We start from the raw sequence: 21,065 nt of genomic DNA, 5'->3' as shown, positions 1-21,065 counted from the left end.
TGGCATTTTCCAACAAGATAATACACCATATCACAAGGCACGAATTGTGATGGAGTGGTTCGAGGAACACAGGGGCAAGTTCCAAGTGATGTGCTGGCCACCCAACTCGCCGGATCTGAACCCAATCGAACACATCTGGGATGTGATTGAACGTGACGTCGGGGCGCTTCGATCCCCTCCCCGGAAATTACGGGAGTTAGGTGACCTATGTGTGCATGTGTGGTGTCAACTCTCTTCAGCGACCTACCAAGGATCATTGCATGCATTCTAAGACACGTTGTTATCCGTGCCAAAGATCGACATACTGACAATTAGGTACACTATGTGATCAAAAGTATCCGGACACACCTAAAACGTACGTTTTTCATATTAGGTTTATTTTGCTGCTTCCTACTGCCTGGTACTCATTATCAGCGATCTCAGTAGTCATTAGACATCATGATAATGCAGAATGGGGCTCTGCGCGGAACTCACAGACTTCGAACGTGGTCATGTGATTGGGTTTCACTTGTGTCAGAAGTCTATGCGCGAGATTTCCACACTAATAAACGTCCCTAGGTCTACTGTGTCTGATGTGATAGTAAAGTGGAAACGTGAAGGGACGCGTAAAGCACAAAAGCGTAAATGCTGACCTCGTCTATTGACAGAGACCGCCGACAGTTGAAGAGAGTCATAAAGTGTTATAGGCAGACATCTATCCAGAACATCACACAGGAATTCCAAACTGCATCGTGATCCACTCCAAGTACTATGACAGTTAGGTGTTAAGTGAGAAAACTTGGATTTCATTTTCGAGCGGCAGTTCATAAGCCACACATCACGCAGGTAAATGCCAAACGACACCTCGCTTGGTGTAAGGAGCGTAAACATTGGATGATTGAACAGTGGAAGAACGTTGTGTGCAGTGACGAATCACGGGACGGATAACGATCCAATGGCAGGGTGTGGGTATGGCGAATGCCCGGTGAACGTCATGTGTCAGCGCGTGTAGTGCCAACAGTAAAATTCGGAGGTGGTGGAGTTATGGCGTGATCGTGTTTTTCGTGGAGGGGGATTCCACCCCTTGTTGTTTTGCGTGTCTCCCTCACAGCGCATTCGTACATTGGTGTTTTAAGCACCTTCTTGCTTCGCACTGTTGAAGAGCAATTCGGGGATGGCAACTGCACCTTTCAACACGAACGAGCACCTGTTCATACTGTGCGGCCACTGACGGAGTGGTTACACGACCATAACTTCCCTGTAATGGACTGGCGTGCACAGAGTCCTGAATTGAATCCTATAGAACAGCCTTCGAGAATCCTGTTTTGGAACGCCAACTTCGGGCCAAGCCTCACCGACCTACATCGATACCTCTCCTCAGTTTAGCACTCCGTGAAGAACGGGCTGCCATTCCCCAAGAACCCTTTAGCGCCTGATTGAAAGTATGCTTGCGAGAGTGGAAGCTGTCATCAAGGCTAAGAGTGGGCCAACAGCATGTTGAATTCCAGCAGTACCGATGGAGGGCGCCACGAACTTGTAAGTCATTTTCTGCCAGGTGTCCAGATACTTTTGATCACAGAGTGCAGGTAGTCATAATGGTCTGGTTGATGTTTGCGTATATTTTAACTCGTATATTTGGTCTCGACTCGAATTCGAGTCGAGCCGAGCCAGACACTGTCGAGTCGAGAAACATCATTTCTAGTCGAGAAAACATTTTCTCGAGACGAGTTGAGACAGGTTTAAATCTGGATTCGACTCGACTCGTACGCATCCCTAACGATCTGTTCCTTGCTGAGATATCTATTCTGTTACTTGATGAGTCAGATGTTGAATAAGAGCATCCATACAATCAGTTACATACTGAGTTATTTGTGTCATCGATTGTCCTAGCTGTCGAATCATAACTAAATATGGATTCTGATAATGAAGAATTAATTACCAGCTCGATTAATAGCATTGTCATCATTACTTTGTACATCCAACTTAACAAATTTGTACACATTTTTATTTCGCAATATCATATATCATATTCGTAATTACAAACGTGAGAGTGGCTTACTTATATTCTAGCTAGTCTTGAAGTTCGCGGGTTTCGACACCTTATAACCGTCAGAATGGTTATAACACCGTACTTATTGAACAAACTGTGTGTTTACTTAATTTTTAAGCAATCTTATTATTTTATTAATGTGAAAGGAAAATTTATTCTTTCTTCGCTCTGAACGCTTTCGAGCCGAATAGACTGATCGCTGGTTCTTGTCAACAATGGGGCTATTGTCTGTTAATTACTTTATTACTGTGACGAATTTCTTGTTTGTGGGCCAGGTGTGGTCGGGCAGGTCTTTAGGATGGGGAAGATTTATTGCTAGACCGTTATGTGTTCATACTGGTTTCTTAAAAATTTTGACCGTTAGGAGTAGTTTCTAGAAGAGATTAAATGAACTGTATCTTTTATTATTTCGTATTATTTATAATAATACTCCTTGTTAAAACAATGCATAGCATGGAAAAATCAAAATGACATTTTATTTTATTTGATTTAATTCAATAACTATTTTATTTCATTCGTTCTTATGCTTAGCGTACTCGCTTTTAATTACTTTATTTAAGTCGTTCGTATGCTGAAGCATACTCCGAAGAACAGCTATGCTGTGGTCATACTAAAAATAAAATCTATCTCCAACTCAAGTTATTCATCAGAGCGTTTGTTATTTTTTTAATTACATAATATTATTTATATTAAAATTTACTGCTAAATCTAATTGTGATCATATTATTTTTCGCAAATCGTATGTTATACATACTCAAGAGAAATTTTGTTTCGAAGTACTCTGAGATGGGAGGGAATAAACTTTATTCATGCGGGACTTTTTAATTCGATCATTTGCTTAGCAAATTCAGAACACTCTTTGAGTGTGAACATATTAAAAATTTGTTTTGCGTGGTAGGCTATGCTGGTATATACAGAGCATGGTTTTCGTACATCTTTCGGTGTTGAACTCAAAATACGAATTCAATTTTCGCGTGGCTTTTAGAAACCAGTTGGGTGCGATTGAAAGATGGCGTTGTCGGTTAATGACCTTACAGGTACATGTTAAAATATGAAGACAAATACAAAAGAAAACCGACGTCGCGTCGGGTAAACATCACAGAATGCCGACAGAGTAATAAAAACAAGTTTCCTGGTGCGGTAGGTGAACATAAAACTTTGTCGGCGGAAAATACAAAGATTGAGGTTGCGGTTGGTGAACATGTTAAAGCATGCTCCTATGGTAATTGGCAATAGAAAAGAAGCTTGGTGAACATGGTGAACACGTGATTACTTTGTGGGTATAGAAATACTTTAAATACGGACTATAGCGTGAAATATAGTGAGATATCCTTTGAGAAAGAGGATCCCCGCGATGTTAACACTTAAGCAGTATCTGAAGCCGAAACAGAAATATAAGAATCATAGTCAGATGACGAATATTTTGATACAATAGAATCACCAATGCATCGTGAATCGTGTATATATAAAGAAGGCTATTGAAAAAATGGAACTTCACGATACATTAATATGCGATGGATATAGAGAAGGTCCCTATCATGATTTTTCTCATGATTATATGAATGTGCACCCAAAGGCATGGGAAACCCGTGCCTGGAGTATTATAGCAAGTCCTAGTGTTGAAGAAGATGTGTTTGCCCGTATGCAAAGAGCATATTATTGGAATATTATGAAGAGAAAAGTTTTGTGAAACGTATGTGGAATTATTAAGTGATACAGATTTAATATATATTTTCATAAGAAAAGACAGATATCAGACATTGCAGATTGAATAAATGTATTCGAATAGTGCTAGTTTTTCGTGTGTGTTATGTATTGCCGAAAACATTAATGTGAATTGTGTATTAAAATTATAAAAGTATTCTTACGTAACAATAATATAATAGAATGCATGGAATGCAAGTTAAATCTCCATGATGATTGTACTCATCTTTATAATTCTAGAACATTTGCAGCGAAGTACTTATCTCTTGTCAAAACTCTTAGTGTACCTTTTTAAGTGTTTGAACAAGAACATAGTGAAATCACATTTCTATGCTTTATGCGCAAACTTATGATCTTTTAAAAATACAGAATGTGTCGGACAGATTATACCCTTTTTCATTCATCACACAAATGTAATTTCACCATGCGTAAATTAGTATATTATCGATATTTAAGGTTTTAAAATATCTAATAACGAATTTATCATTCGTGCGTTTTGTTTAACTGCATGCGATTATAGAGTAAATTTCCATTGCTTGGTAAAATCACCAATAGTTTATGATTTATTATCACTAGGTTGTCAAAAACAAATTGATTGGTTAACATTAAATTTACACGGTTTGAAATGGAATAGGAAAACAGGATATACTGTATCATGCATACGGAATCTTGTATATCAGTTATGTTCAAAGAATTCAACTTTTATTCTAAAGGTTTAGAGAAATCTTTTTGGATTAAGAGAATATTTGCATTAGATAATGTCATTGATTTAGAAACAAAATATTGTCCTTCATTAAGTATATTATGTGGAGGCATATTTAATGAATATTGTACTTTTCACACAAATATAGTAAAGAAATCACTATGTGCATATCATAATGCACAACAGTTGAATTACTGGTGGAAATATGAAAGATCAACAGCATTAATTAATGTATCAAGATTGCAATGTTTTTCTTAGGAATTCTAAATAAAATGCAGGGATGTAAGTTTAAAAATGTTATTGAAAAATTTTAAAAATTGTATATGATTAACAAATAAGAATTATAAATATATAATAAAAAGTAAAAAATATTTTTAAAATGTTGGTTTTAATTAAAAAAATGTTTACATATTTATAAACGATATCATCATCCTTTTTCAATTTTTTCTTTTTAAATATTTTTAAAAACTTTTGAAATGAGGAAGTGCTAATAATATGATGCAAAATGAAAAGAAAATATCCACACAACATAGAATTATCATGTTGACATTGAATATTCTTAAAATATATTTTAGTATTTTTTGATAAAAAGTATTTTATTTCCTTGGGAATGTCCATAGCAGGACTATCAAAGTAATAACCGTGTTCTCTCTCAACGATGTACACTGCAACCCAATGCGATCCACTCGAATCAGATGTATCGAGATAAATCACAAGTGCAGCAGGAGGTTCTACCGTTACAGGAAGTCCACCAATAGGGTAAATCCCAGTAACACTTGCACAATCACTTTATTAGTTAGTAACGCTTTTAACAATTCGTCAGTATACATGATGAAGATTACTTTTAATCGTAGTAGGTATGTAAATATCACTGTTGTTCATATGTAACACAGTCATACATTTTCACATATTCACTATACAGTAATGCTTCATGAACACTGCACCTGTATGTCCGAAACGATGTTTATTATGTGCACACCTATTAACGTGAAAACTTAAAGCAGTATACTTTGTACATTTTATTTCTTCTAAATTTATAACATCTCTTTGAAGAATTTCTTGAGGAAAACACTTTCTACTTATTCGTAGTGTATATGGTTGTAGTATTTGAACAATTTGTTTGAAGTATTTTTTAAGATGTGAATATTCTACATTGCCTTCGTGCCAGGTAATCCCATACACATTTTCACCTAGATAGTTCTTTATAGTTATCTTCGGCTCAGCTAACTTATTTAAAGGAAATTGTAGTTTAAAAATGTAATTTTGAAGAAAGAGAACGTCAGGGTTTACAATGGCTACGTAAACTCATCATCATCGTGATTGGCAGAGAAATGTACAACAACCATCATCGTACTCAACTGATAAATTAGAAGGTGTTATCAGTATAAATATTTCTATCCTTGTCTACTTGTGCCAAGGAATCAAATTGTGCATACACAATGCATGTAACAAGTTCCGTTACATTCTGAAAATGATACTTTTAAATTTACAGAAGAATCGCGTACTACATCCCATGTGATGTCATCTACAGTTCCTGTTGGAGATAGAATAAACGCATACAGAGCATATCCACTTAAATATTCATCCAGAGTAAAAGTATGTCAAAAATTTTGTTCATATATGCCAGTACCTGAAATCAAAGTATAGTAATTTAGAACGTATAAATCTTTATTAAAATCAGGGCTGTGGGGTTTGGGAGGAAATGATTTTGAGGCTACATGTGATTGCAGTTTGTTAACGTTAAAGTTTCGAAATTCATAGGGATTAAGATGTGATTTCCCATTGAAGGCTGTGTTGGAGATGAAACCAATAACCAGGCCTTTAGGAACAATGCTCAAGAAGAGATTATCAATGTTGTAAGAATTTTCTTGTGCAGGTATAAGATCTTGTTTCCACTGTTGCCAGAGGTAACTTGGCCGTTTCCGAAACCATTCGCATATTTAATTGCGTAGTTTAATGTGCAGCTGTATCAATGCGGCGTACATGAAGAATAACTTCCACAGGCGCAACTTTATAACTTGTATTTGCAGTAGACATTAAGCAAAAGTTATCTTTACTGCGGTGTTATTTTACACGTAAACGTACTTTGTTGGGAAGAATACCATCTAAACTTACAATATCAATATGAAGGCGTCAATACATTTCATGAAAAGATTGACTTTTTTTTCACCTTATTAGCACGTTTTTGAGAACCGCATTCGTATTATCTAAGTTATTAAAATGTTTTGCAGTAGCTTTATGCCACATGACACATGGTATATGCGTTTCAGAAGCATCACAAAAATTTAATAATGTATCAATGTATGCACGACAAGGATGTAACAGATAACTTTGACAACCGTGTTACATTGCTGTCTGTATTCTGTTAATTGTGTTCTGATCTGCTTATTATTATTATTATTATTATTATTATTATTAAGTTTGGTTATACTAATTCTGATCTAAACCGGTGAATTAATGTGCAGATAAATAGAAAGTCGGTTCATTTTATGCAGTTGACTTGTCTATAGAAGTAGAAAAAAATGAATTAGCGTGCAGTATGTTCGAAATAGAAAATAAATTTGTAAATTATACGTCAGCTATGAAGAAGAATTATCGGGTAATATGTCCGACATGGAAAATAAATTTGTAAATAATATGTCGGATTGGAAGAGTGAATTATCGAGTAATATGTCCGAAATGGAAAATAAGTTTGTAAATAATATATACGAGATGAAGGATGAGCTTACTATTTTAGTAGTGAGTTGTCATTCGAGATGGAACTGTTAAAGGATCAATTTAATTCGTTAACGTTAGATATGTCTAATGCTAAGGTGGATATTAAGTCTTTGCAAGAGACTACTGACATGCGAATTAATGCAGTTACAGCAGATGTAAGTGAAATTAAATCTAACCATACACGAGATCTAAAATCTGTGCAGGAAGCAACTGTAAATATTCAAGAACCGGTAAGTGAAATAACGCGAAATGTAGAAACAATCGATGTAGAATATCCCGAGCTCAATAAAACTTAAGAACAAGATATGAATGAGAGATTGACTGATCGTTAAAGAACAAACGAAAATTTAATTTGTGAGAATGTGAAGAGAATTGAACAAGATCTGCATCAACACTTCAATGACAAGTTGTTGCATCATGAAAGATAAGAGTGTGAAGACTTTGGTAAGGACATAAGTAATATAGAGAAAAGAAAAAGAAGAGTAGGAAAGATTAAGAATAAAGAGTTGTCAAGACTATTCCTAGGAACCTAGGTGAGGTTACAGTAATTGGATCTATTTCTAATATGAAAACGAATGAAATTGAAATTGGGTTACAAAGACCTATAAGGGGAAAAGAAAATGTGTGAGATAGCGATACAGATGTGGAATTAGAGACTAGAGTTAAACAAATACTCTGCTTCTAATTCGAAGGGTGAAGATATTGGATTAAATTATGAGGGAAGTAAAAATAAGGATACTAAGAATAAAGAAAGAATATACAAAAATAATACTTAAACGCGATGCAGCTGTTGCAGGGATAACATTTATGAGCGATTTGGAAGAAAAATACAAACTAAATAAGGCAATAATGAATTAATAGTTATTTGTAATGTTACTATTTCACCAGAACGAGATTTAATTACTAGTAATATACAGCCGAGATCTTATATCAGAGATATGAAGAATTTCCGTCGATTTAGTGGAAGGATGAAGGAAGCAAGAACTTTTCTCAAAGCTTTGTTACAAACCTTGGATATGTTCAATTTACATGATAAGGAAAAATCATGTTTAGAGTATCCAAATGTCTGGAAAAGGCAGTCAAATCATGGTATAGAAGTGTCGTGGACCAAATTCAGACTTTTGAATACTTTTGTAACTTTGTTCAAGGCACAATACATATCCTTTAGAATAGAGAGGGCTCAAAAGGTAAAATGATACTCTCTTCTTTGTGATATGACTAAACTTTTTTCGTAGTTGGACTTTGTATGGTACACAATTGATAATTACCGCTCTGTAGTAAGTTCTCCTTGTGAACAAGATTTACAGGACCTCATGACAGACTGCCTTCCGACGGAAGAGACTAGGATTCTAAAGTTGGGGTCAATCAACACCATACCGGAATTGATGCTACGTTTAGCGGATTTGGAATGTCATCCGCTATATATAGCCCTATAGGAAATAGATTCCAGGGAAAAAGACCGGATATAAGGAAATGAGGCTTGATTATGTGAAGAGAACGAAGATTGATCATTCGGTGGAGACCGAGCCCGTTTCTAAAGTAAATAGGGGTAGAAGAAATATTTTCTAGACAGTAGATTGCCGTAATGTAATGAAGGAATCAATAATAGAAATAATAATGGAAGAAAAGACAACGGATGAAAAATACAGAATGGAGAGGCGGACAAAATGGTAGAAGCTGGATACAAAATGATAATTATAGCAGAAGAAATTCATCCGAAACTACAGTGATCACAGACTATGGAAGAGGTTACCTCCACCTCCACCTGCTCCTTTGTATGCCCACAAAATAGCTTATAATTTATTTATTTCTATTACACTATGCGCTTCAACTCTTTAATTCCTTCCAATGAACAATCCTGTAATGACCTTAGTGACATCGGTACTGAATGCTCCGTTTTCGATAGTAGGAGTAACATCAATAGGATTAAATTATACTTCTACTAACAAGGGTTTTGAATCTGATAATTATTCGGAAAACTTACCAAGCAGTCACCCTTAAGAAGAGATATTGGTGTCTGCTCATTAGGTTTTCTCTCCTCAGCCGAATGTAAATTAGATGAGAGTGTTGAAACTAAAGCAATAAAATTTTATACCCGTTTTGTGTTACAAGAAGAGACTGAGGATAAAAATTATATGTATGAAATATTTTCTGCGCCAACAATTGGATGTGAAATAGGAGGCCAACAGATAAATTGTGTGTTAGAGAGAGGTGGGGAAGTTAATTTGTTAAATTATAAGAGTATTCAACAGATTTTTCCATGCGTTAAGTTAAAACCGGTACCAACTCTCAATTTGAAAGCATTTGCAGGAAAGGACCAATTTAATGTGAAGGGTTTCCAAACCTTAACACGCAACATACAGAACAATTTATTTGATGTACCACTTTTTGTTAAGGGCATGACTGCTGATTAGTTGTTGGGATCCCCATCTTTCATAAAATTTTATACCAAGTTAAACAGCGAAAAGAAAATATTCTTGAGAGATAATAACGGATGATGTAATTATAGATATTGTTTATCCTAAAGTATTATCAATAAAACTGAAAAACAATTGTGAAATTAACAATATGTGTGCGGATCTCCCTGCAGAGAATGGAGAAATGTCGGAAATCGAAATACGAGATTATGTAATGGAACGAAACTACCTAGATGATGATAGAAAAGATAAATTATTAACTCTTTTGTTGAAGTATAAACAACTTTTCAGTGAATATACAAGGTTAATCAAATGTGAAACATACAAGATCGAATTAGTAGATCGAGAACCTGTAATAGTGAAGTTGTACCCGATCCAGCATGCTATGACAGAAGAGTTTCAAAAGGAATTAGAAAAGTGGATTAGACTGGGAATTCCAGCAGAACTGCCAAGTGTATATCGCAACCCAGTTCACTGTGTTCGAAAAACGACTGGTGGAGTTAGGACAGTTATAGATCTCCGACTTCTAAATATAAAGGTCATCACGTCAAAGACTCCTTTAGACCCATTGATGAAATTCTAAATAGAAATTCAACCGTTAATATATTTAGTTCTATGGACACTACCATGGCTTATTATGGATTAAATTACATCCAGATTCTTACGAAATTACGACTTCGTTAGGCCGACAGTTCTTTCTTTGCCGGCTCTCCATAGCTTTAATATCGTCAGTTTGGATTTTCAGAAATGTGATGAACAGCTATTTTGGTTGGGACACCAGAGAGTTCATTATGGTTTATGTAGATGATCTGATGTGGTTTAGTTCAAATATGGAAGATCATTTTTTTCATCCAGAGAAAACGATCAAAATGTTCGCAGTGGGAAAGTTTTCTTTAAACTTTAGCAAGTGTCATTTTCTTCAATCAAAAGTTTTATTTGTGTGACATGCGGTTAATGGTCAAGCAGTCAAACCGAACCAAAAAAAATAAGGAAACAATCCGTTACTTTCCAGTTCCGAAGAACAAAAGAAAATTAAAATCACTCCTTCGAATACTATCGTGGAGAAGAAAGTTCGTGTCGGATTTTGCAGCGTTAACCGGACCATTCTATAACCTGTTGAAGAAAGATCTAAGGTTGAACTTAGACCAGAACTCCTAGGAATGTTTGAGAATCTCGAATTGTTGTTACGTGAAATTCCTTCATTAATTAAGTCAAATTTTGAGAAGATATTTCATCCGCTTTTCAGATACGACTTTTAAAAATTTGGCTGGATATCTATCTCAATACGTTGACGAAGATGTAGAATTTGTGGTGATTGGTTATGCTAGTAGAACACAAATCCTATGAGAAATTATATTCCATTTTTCATTTAGAATTGGCAGCAGTATTATTTGACTGAACATTTTCATACTATATTTTCGGTAGACACACCGTGGTTCATTGCAACCTATACGTTCACACTGCAAAATTTGGATACAAGGACAACTAAACTTTCCTTAAAACTTCAGAGGTTCCATCTCTCGTTTGAGAATATAAAAGGCACGGAGAATAAATTTGCTGATATCATGAAAAGGAATTAACCCGATATACTTGAAGAAGTTACTTGTCAAATTAATTGTATTATGAACGATGACTGGCTAAGCCAAGAGGAATTTAGGAAGAATCAGAATAATGATAATTGTTGTAAGAAATTAATTGATAAGTTAAAATCCGATCATAACGAGGGTAATGTTTGATTATAAAATGACCTACTCTTTGTGAAGGATAGAAAATCCAATAGTAAATTGTTAGTAATTTCAGAAAATCTTATTAATAATTTAGTACAAACAGTACATGAGGTTGGTCATTTTGGAGTGAGTAATGTTTATTTTCGGGAAAAATATTTTTCTGGAAGAAACAAATTATTTCATGAAACATAAAAATTGTGAGATATACGCCAAAACTAAATTCAATAACCGGTTCATTGCCAGAGAAGATATTCACATTGAAGGAGATAAACCACACCAGAAATTATGCATTGATTTCGTAGGGAAGTTACCCTAAAGCTATGGATAATATTACATTTTAGCAATAGTTGATGTATATACATGTAGTGTCTGATACTTCCCACTGAAATCGGGTACCACATTTGAGATTATCAAAACAGAGAAGGAATATTTCTGTATCTTTCATATCCTACATACATTATTTCTGATAAAGTTCGAAGTTCATTTCAAAACTGTAGAGACTAGTCTGTGACAAACATAATATTAAATACAGTGAACGCTCCGTAAAACCCAAAAGCAAATGGTATAGTGCAGCGCACGCATAGAGAGCTAAACAGAATTATAGGTTGATATGTCATAATAATCATACTAAATGGAGAGAGAATTTGAAGTTAGCCCAAGATTTGATAGACCATTCGAACAATAATAACAGAGGACGTACCCCGGCAGAAATGTTCCTGTCATATTCAGCTAGTAAGAAATTTAAGGAAATTTTTCTATGGCCACATGTGTAAATTGAAATAGAGATGAGAAGGTAATATCTACATATGGAAGCTAGAATCTCACGAACGATTAAGAAGTAGAAAGAAACCATACTCTGTGATTACCATCAGCGAAGAAAATTTGTTCATAATAAAAACACTCTAATTTTCTGACGCTTACAACAAAGCAATTCATAACAACCTCTCCACGTCATTGGACCTTATGAGGTGACTAAAGTTAACAAAAATGATGTGGAATGTAAAGATTTAAAAGATAAAAATGTACAGTAACAGAATTCTACCAACTTTACGTTATTTGATTGTTCAGAAGAAAAATGAGAAGAGTTACTGAAAGATTTTAAGTAAAAAATATCTTTAATTAAGTTTTCAGGGGCATGGGAAAATGTAGTAGATAACATTGACGACCGTGTTATATTGCTGTGTGTATTATGTTAATTTTGTTTAGAATTGTGTTCTGTTCTGTTCGTTATTATTATTATTATTATTATTATCAAGTTTCGTGATACTAATTCAGATATGCGCCGTTGACTTAATGTGCAGATAAATAGAAAGTCGGGATATTTTATGCCATTGACCTGTCTATGAAAGTAGAAGTCGAATTATTGCAAATAAGAGAAAGAATAGAGTAACTTATCTTTACAATTGATATTTATTATTCGTTGTACTTTTATTATGGATGCTATATTATATAAAACCCGAAGAAAATAAGTTAAACATCGAGTTATCTATTATGTTTGAGGAGAGAAGTACCTGTAATGCTATTCCATTGTAATAATTTAGGTAGAGGAAGAAGTAAAATTTACTAATAAATATAATTTAGAAGAAAATAATACTTTTTGTTTAGCTTAACTATTTATCACCTAGCAACGCTTCAATGTTATAATATATCTAAAGAACAGAAAGGAAGTGAGTGCAGGTCAATCTAAAAGGAAATAACAAAATTTTCTTTTACTTTTACCTACTAATTGTAGTTCTAAAGTTGGTGCAGAACCATGAATTTCGAGAAGTTCTTTTCTGTATTTGAAATTAATGGTAATATAATTTGGGACACTTGAGTAAGACTTTCCATGTACCTACCAGGCTCCAGTATTGGTATAAAGGCGATAACAAGTAGAATTTAAAAGCAACAAAGGTCAGTAATGTAAATTTATTCATACATTTGGAGGAAGCTTCGTGACAGAATTGTTTATTTTCTTCTCTACAACAGTTATCCAAGTGAATGTGCTTATCACTGTAACGAGTTCGAAAGGAGAGATATAAGAGAACGCTTTACTAGATTTGACTTCATAAGTTTTATCTATAGTGTTTTGGTTTGACAGCATAATGGAAAGTTTGATTATAATAAGTCAGTAAAGGTCTATTGCATCACGTACTAAAGATCGTATCGTGATGAATGTCGTAACAGGCCACTTATGCGAATTCTTTTAAATCAACCCGTGGTAGGTGACACATTAATGAAGATTTCACAGATGCGTTCCTTATACCCAAATACTATCGAAAGTAGTTAACTGTAACAGTAATTGATAATTAGAATAGTTGGATTCTAAGCAACGGATAAAAGTACAAAATGGAGTCGATTTGTGATACTTTACACTATTATTATTATTGTTACTATACACCACGATTGATCAGTTTGCTTATTTAATTTAGTTGCTTCACATTTCAGAACATAATGTGATTATCAAATCCTTGATTTATACGAAATACACTGAATTCTATTGAATAAGAAGCTCTTTATGCGTATATATAAATTCAATTATTATACTTTGAAGCGTGTATATTTTGTTTCATTTTGATTATTACGATGTTCGAAAACCGGACTACATTTGTAGAATCTATACAGATATTTACAAACAAATGTAAGCAGTTCAATTATTACAAGAGCTATGAAAATGTTTCACTTCCTATTTCTTAAAAAATCGAATAAAGGCAAAAGAAGTCAGCTAATGTTTACTTATTATTTTTCTATACTGAAGCTAAATGTCAATAAGTTTTACAATGATTTTTTTTAAAATTCAAAATTATTCATCTCAGGTATTCCCTTTACAAAACGTATTTTTGCATTTGCATATAATTTGGTATCCAAGGAAAGTGATAGCATCACGGAAGATACGATTACCTATGCTGATATCTTCTGACCCTGGATAAGAACACTGGTAATAATATGCTGGTCTTCTATTAGAGTTCAAAAGCAGAAAAGGCCATCGGAGCGACTATTATTTTGGACGATCGCTACTATATTCTGAAAGACAGGACGCTCTACTAACAGGTTGCTAATAATGGGCGTCATTGTCTTAAAAGAAAACGAACGATTTCCAACATTATCACTGCACATTTTACAAAACCTATCGATACTTTTCCTTATACAGGCGTGACAAACATGATGACAACACACCAGTACAACTTCGGATTCCCTTTCACCGCACATATTCGGTGCATTCAACATCGTCTCTACATCATAGGTGATGTACATAAATCTATTGGTATGAACAACTCGCTGTCTCCGAACAATACATATGGTTTGAATCAAAATATGCACGGCACGTTGAACACAAATGTTCACCACAGACGTGATCGGATTTTCGACGCCTGTCATGAAAGATGACACCACAATCGATGAAACCTTTACATTATCACATACAGATCTAGCCGGTTTTTTACGCTCTGCATGATTCTCAAAGCATACACCTTCAGAAAACTCTCCATTACATGCATTGCATTTAATTTTTTAAAGCAGCATAATCATGTTCGTGCATATGCTCGCAAAAAGTACGTCCAGTTTCACACTTTTGTGTACGGTATCTATCAACATAAGCTTCCAAACAATAATAACAATATTTCCGACCCTTGGGGAAAGTTCTAATGTTACGAATGGGCTCGAAATGACCGACAATGTTACCTCATTGATAGTGAATAAGGATCTTATTATCCGCCGGTTCTCCCAGGTAACAAACTATATATTCCCGATTATTTTTTCGTGCTCCTTATAAATTGCGATTTGATACTCTCCTTTCAAATATGATTGGAAAGTATCAACATCTGTAAAGTCACAGCTTCCCTTACTTTGAACATTAACTCCTCCCATCTCGCACATAACTTCTGCTTTAAGGAGCCAAGTATGGCGGTCATTTCTTTTTAAGTGCTACAAATCGTCTTTAATACCGTACAGCTTTATTTGCTCCCATACTATAGGCAGGGGAAAACAGTAAATATTCTTTTTTTCAATTCGTTTTAAACGCTTTTCCAAATAGTCTTGGTATTTTGAATATTTGTCAACAGCACTCGAGTAGTATTTCTTCTCTGGGCATGCATGCTGTCGTCTATGTGGAATCGAAACAATACTTCTTGTCCCAGAAGGAACACCTCATTCGAATTTAGTACACGTTCCATTGAAGTGAGGACTGTCGTAGCAGAGAAATTGCCTTTTCTTGTCCATGGGACATACACCCGTTTATTGTTGGTACTTGTGCTTCTATCTATGTATACCCCAATGTAGTTCCAGGGGCGTGGTTTTGAGATTACGTGTTCCAACGCAGGCCTCAGGGTTATTAATATTCCGTTCACCCACAGGTCTAATGGCAATTCCATGGCCTGTAAGATGAATCTTACGAAACATTTGTCTGCTTTCTCTTACAACTTCGAAGTTACTATTTCTATGATTTTGCCCGTCATTATTATTATCACTACTACTACCACTTGTACTACCACTTTTAGTACTACTATTAGTACTAATTGTACTATTATTGTTGATGTTGCCATGTTCAACCCTTGCTGGAACACTAGCATATGATGGGCCATTATGAGGAGAGAAAAACTTTGGTCCCCATAGTCATGATTAGACTGTACACAGTGTTGAGGGGCATTGTATACAGGGATTTTGTGTCCTGTATTTGTTGCGTGGGTATAACCACAGCGTTGTCCTCATTTTAGACGAAACGCCTCATTTTTCAACTGGTATTTCATCGAAATTTAGATTGGCAATCCCATCTATTCCATCTCAGAAAGCTAAATCATCATCGGTTATTTGATTTATATTATTATTTTGACTCAAGTTATAATTTTCTTGAGGGTCACGACATGGGTATTATTTTCAGATAGGATTAAGCATGGTTCTGAAACAAACCGCGTTCCAAAATCAAAAATGTTCGATAACTGTGTATCTTTTATCCTATCCACCTGACCTTCCCCACAAGATAATAAATACATAAGTTTCTGCTGAGAGTGATCATAACTTTCTTTAGTACGGAAAAATCCATATAAAAACAAGCATGGTACATCAGCACTGCATATACAGTGCTAGAAGTTACTATATTGCTACCTTCAAAAGCACGAAGGACGCGTAGTAGTGCAAAGCATCTCTGCGAACCCCGATGTCCCAGGCGCTGCAACTGCATGATACATTTCCATTTACTGAAGACCCTCGGATAATCATTTCGACCGCGCACTAATTTTTGGAAATAAATTTCGTCACCCATATTAATTTCCTCCGTTGGGCAGAAGAAATCCATCTGAAAGAAATAAATCAGCTATTTGTATTATATAGTTCACTTTATTATATCACTTTAATAAAGAGGAGAAAGACCAATAACTTATTTTAAAGCAATATTTCAAAAATGATATAAAAAGAAAAACAATCTGCTTAGTTTATGAAGAGGAATAAGTAAATATTCACTTTATATCTAGCTGTAAACTATTATTTTTAAAGTAATACGTATAAAGTAGTCTCTCTTTGTTCATTTATAATGGTTAACAACAAATTAAGAAAAATTAGAATATCTATGATTTCTTTGTTTAAAAATTTAGTTTGTATAAGAAATATATGTATAAAATACACACCTCTGAAATCTTAGTTGATTTTTAATAATCTCTCGAAAGAAGAAAAATGACGTCTCTACGTCGATACATTTGTAGTCGAAACCAAGATTGCTGGTTCTCCTTACAATGATTTCTCTTTATTTGTACAACTGCTACTTCCTCAACGTAGCCTAGTTATCCGGATTAATATGACGCTGTAATACAATAACCTTCAATGAATATCTTGAAAATCCTATATACTTTACTTAGTACTATTAAAATATTCTGTGTACTTTAATTAAAAATACCCTTACTAAGCTACAGAACAAGTCTTCGATCTGCTACGTACGCTGACGTGAAAGGAAATGATGCCCGCACACGGGAAATACACGTTATATCATGTCCTATCATGTATCACGCCACCGCTACTACCAGAGACACCTAGCGGCAGAATTCTAAATTAGGGGTTAGGTCGGTGGTGTATGTTCTTCAGTGCACACACGTATTATGCGCGATTATCCCGTATAATTCTATATTTTAAGGTGAGTATAATATTGTTTATTGCAATAAATAGTATATTTGTATTACATGTGTTTTCAATGCATGATAAAGCCCTAGCACATATTCGCTATTTCAATCTTAATGCGTGGCAGTAGTTATTAGTAACAGAAGCAAAATATGTCTTCGATGCGTTACGTTTTCTGTCACGCATAAGAATCAAACATTTTCAATACTGTGTATACATTTATGCTCTGGTGATTTTGATATTGGGTATTGGGTTAAACTATTGGGTATCAATACAAGTATGAGTAAACTTAACATTAAGTTGTACTATTGGGTGAATAGGGAGATAAAGCCTGGTCTTACAGTAAACCAAAAATATTTAGGTGAGGGACCCTACTATCATCAATCGCAGGCATAGCTACCTCTCGCACTATTGCAAGAAAAGTTTCGTTTGAAATCCTATTACCAAAAAGATCTATTGCAAGAAAGTCTAGGTGAAATTTACTGTTAAAACAGAAAAAAGCCTCCTCTCTTTCAGCTAAACAAGAAGTGTTCGCTTTGGGAATTTTTAATAGGAAAATACGGATCAATATTTCTTACGTCTTGGAACTACTGCCCGTTCATTACGCTTCGCAAATTTTAAAATTACAATTCGTTCCATGGCAAATCCAAAGGGAGCCTACTAATTCCATGATCAAACATAAACGAACGTGTTTCTTTCTTTCGAGTTTAAGAGTTGGGAACGGTTAATAGCAAAATAAGGACCAATATTTCTTACCTCTTGGAAAACAAGTCAACGTTCATTCCTTTCTTCACAAAACTTGCGGTAACAATACTGTTCCATGGCAAACCCAAACGAAGGCTACCGCTTCCATGATCAGAAATAAATGAACTTGTTTCTTTCTTTCGAGTCTAACTGTAGAAAACTGCCACAAATTTACAGAAATTCTTCCACATCTATGTTAAAATAGCAAACGCAAACGCAATTTTTGCGATAATCAAATCTATCTCGGTAAATTCCCAACAACAAACTGAAACATCTTTTCTTTATTTGTTTCTTCGCACACACGTTAAAATAAGCAAAAGCAATTTTTGCGATGAATAATCTATGTCTAGAAACTCCCCGCCACAAACTGAAACCTCTTTTTTTTATTTGTTTCTTTCCACCCACGTTAAAATAAGCAAAAGCAATTTATGCGATGATCATATCTATCTCGAGAAAACTGCGCGCCACAAACTGAAACTTCTTTCTTTATTTCTGTGTCTTTGCCTTAATATATTTACATTTTGTCAGATAGGAACACTTTTTCAAACTTTTTTAGTAAGATCACAATTTAAAAATAGCTCATTGAGTAATTACGAGAAAATGCGAACCAAATAATCATCAACCAGAGTATCAAGGTTACAAAACGAAACAATTAAAAAGAAAAAAAGTGTATCGAGAGCGCACGGTTTTGAACATACTACCGTGAATGCAGAAATTCGTTTCTATAACCACTAGACCCCATTCATTCATTCTTGTTCATTTTCCATGTGTGAAGTCTTCATTTTTTCCGGAAACGTTTCCCAATATCCTCACAGATTCTCGAGAAATAGTTCACACACATTGTATTTACATAGTATCTACAAACAATCAAAAATGTTGGTCAGTACGTAATTCTGTTTAATCCGACTTTCAGGAATACGTAAAAGACATTCAGTTATAAAGATGACAAGAAATTGCACAGTTAGTTTCAGCATTAAACTATGAACTATGAACTCGACTAAATCATTTTCTCAATCATTGGCGGTTCTAAGGTACGTCAGCAAGCATTTCTAAAAGGCCTGACTTTATCTTTTCGTAACTAGTCAGATATTTTTCGTGTAAATAAGACGCTACGTTGTTCAAAAAGATATCATATGAAGTTTGGATCCCCACATATTCCTAGTTAAAATACCACAGTTCACTGTTACCCCAATGTTTCAAATGTCTAGAAGTACACACATAGAAATGTGTACACACGTAATAATAATAATAATAATGCTAATAATAATAATAATAATAATAATAATAATAATAATAATAATAATAATAATAATAATAATAATAATAATAAAAGTTGGTAATCATATACTGTATCTTTCGGTATACTTCTTTGCTGCTTAAATTGCCTATGAGATGAGACGAAACAAAGACCTGTACTCTACAATCAACAGTTCGCTTATCCATCAGACAATTTTCAATTCAGTTTACATTATTTAGTCACACAAAATCTATAGTGCGTGTCAGCGTAATATTTCGGTTCATGAACAAATAAATTTTCAAAAATTTCAATGGGTAAGGGGGCCTATTATCACCCTCAACCAATCTTTTAAAAAAGCTAATCTCTCTCTTTCGTGAGGGGAGCGGAGACTCAATTATACTCAAAATCGTGGGGGCACGCTGGTTCAAGGGATTTTTTCTCCCGATTTGGGAAAGACAAAGGCTCAGTGGTGCTTGGTAGTTCATAGTTCGATTCTAGCTCCCCTCAATTATTTTCATAAGAAAGACATTGTGTCTCAATTTCCTAGGGTTTCCATCTTCGATCATGGGGCAAATAAGTTTGTGGTACACAAACACAATGTGTGTGGATTTTCTAGGGGTTCCCCGTTTCCTCTAAATACATATACATCATAACAATAATAATAATAATATTGTAAAAACTTACTTGAATTTGATATCGTCACTTGAAGAAGAACAAAAGACACAAAATAACACAGCCTACACTACGAAAGATAACTAATCGCAAGAGTAAACTAAATTTTTCAGATGGATGTGAATTCAATTTATATATACTTTATTTATGAAGGTTATAGGGGTGGGATATAGAGCACATAATTGTTCCTTTGTAATACCGCTTGGGTAATAAGATTGAAAGGAACGGATATTTCGTTTCCAGACATCCTGTCGTATCTATAATCATCAATTCACATTTTTATTTTTCTTCTTGCAATAATATAACAGAATACATTCAAAGATAAGCAATTTTTCTTTCCTATGTAGCTAGATGGTTAATAAATATAAATTCCTTCAAAATAATAATCCTTTATTAGACAGTTTTCAGTGTGCTTAAAACACTCGGCGCCATGTTTTATTGGTAGTGTCTAAATTCGTTGCAAACAACGTTATCCAAAGTGGAACATGTTGACGGGTTTAATAATACATGTCGTCTCACAAAACATACAAGCTAAAATCTACAAAGGGTAGCAAAAACCCATTCTAGAAATTTCCTTTTATGGGTTGTATTCTCAAAGAGAGATACAATAACAGGCAGCATGAATTGTAATTTTCAAAGTATCATAAATTCATTGACTCATATATTTGAACGAAGTCAGATTTATAACAGTTTAAATTTATTGATGGAACCAAACCAAGTTGTATTCTTGCCGAAAAAAGAAAATCATACATCTGAATGCACAAAGACAAACACAGGAGTCATGTAGACCCATTCAACAAAGGATAAAGCGGTCTGAAATACTGTTTCATGACCACCAATTGCTCGTCCAAAAGACAGGTGCAGACAACCCAACCACCCATCACGTTATTGGTATTGAAAAGAGACAAAGGGGCCCAATACATACATTTCCTTCACGTCCTTCTAGCTGCTGGCAAATCCATTCAGCCCTGATCACGGCCAAGAGGTTTGGGTGGGGGAACTTTAACTCACAAATAGGGTTGTCGGCAGACAG

This window comes from Thermobia domestica, chromosome 5, assembly GCF_964235325.1.
Source record: "Thermobia domestica chromosome 5, izTheDome1.hap1.1, whole genome shotgun sequence".
In the NCBI taxonomy this organism is placed as follows: Eukaryota; Metazoa; Arthropoda; class Insecta; order Zygentoma; family Lepismatidae; genus Thermobia; species Thermobia domestica.
Note: the sequence above shows the minus strand (reverse complement) of the source record.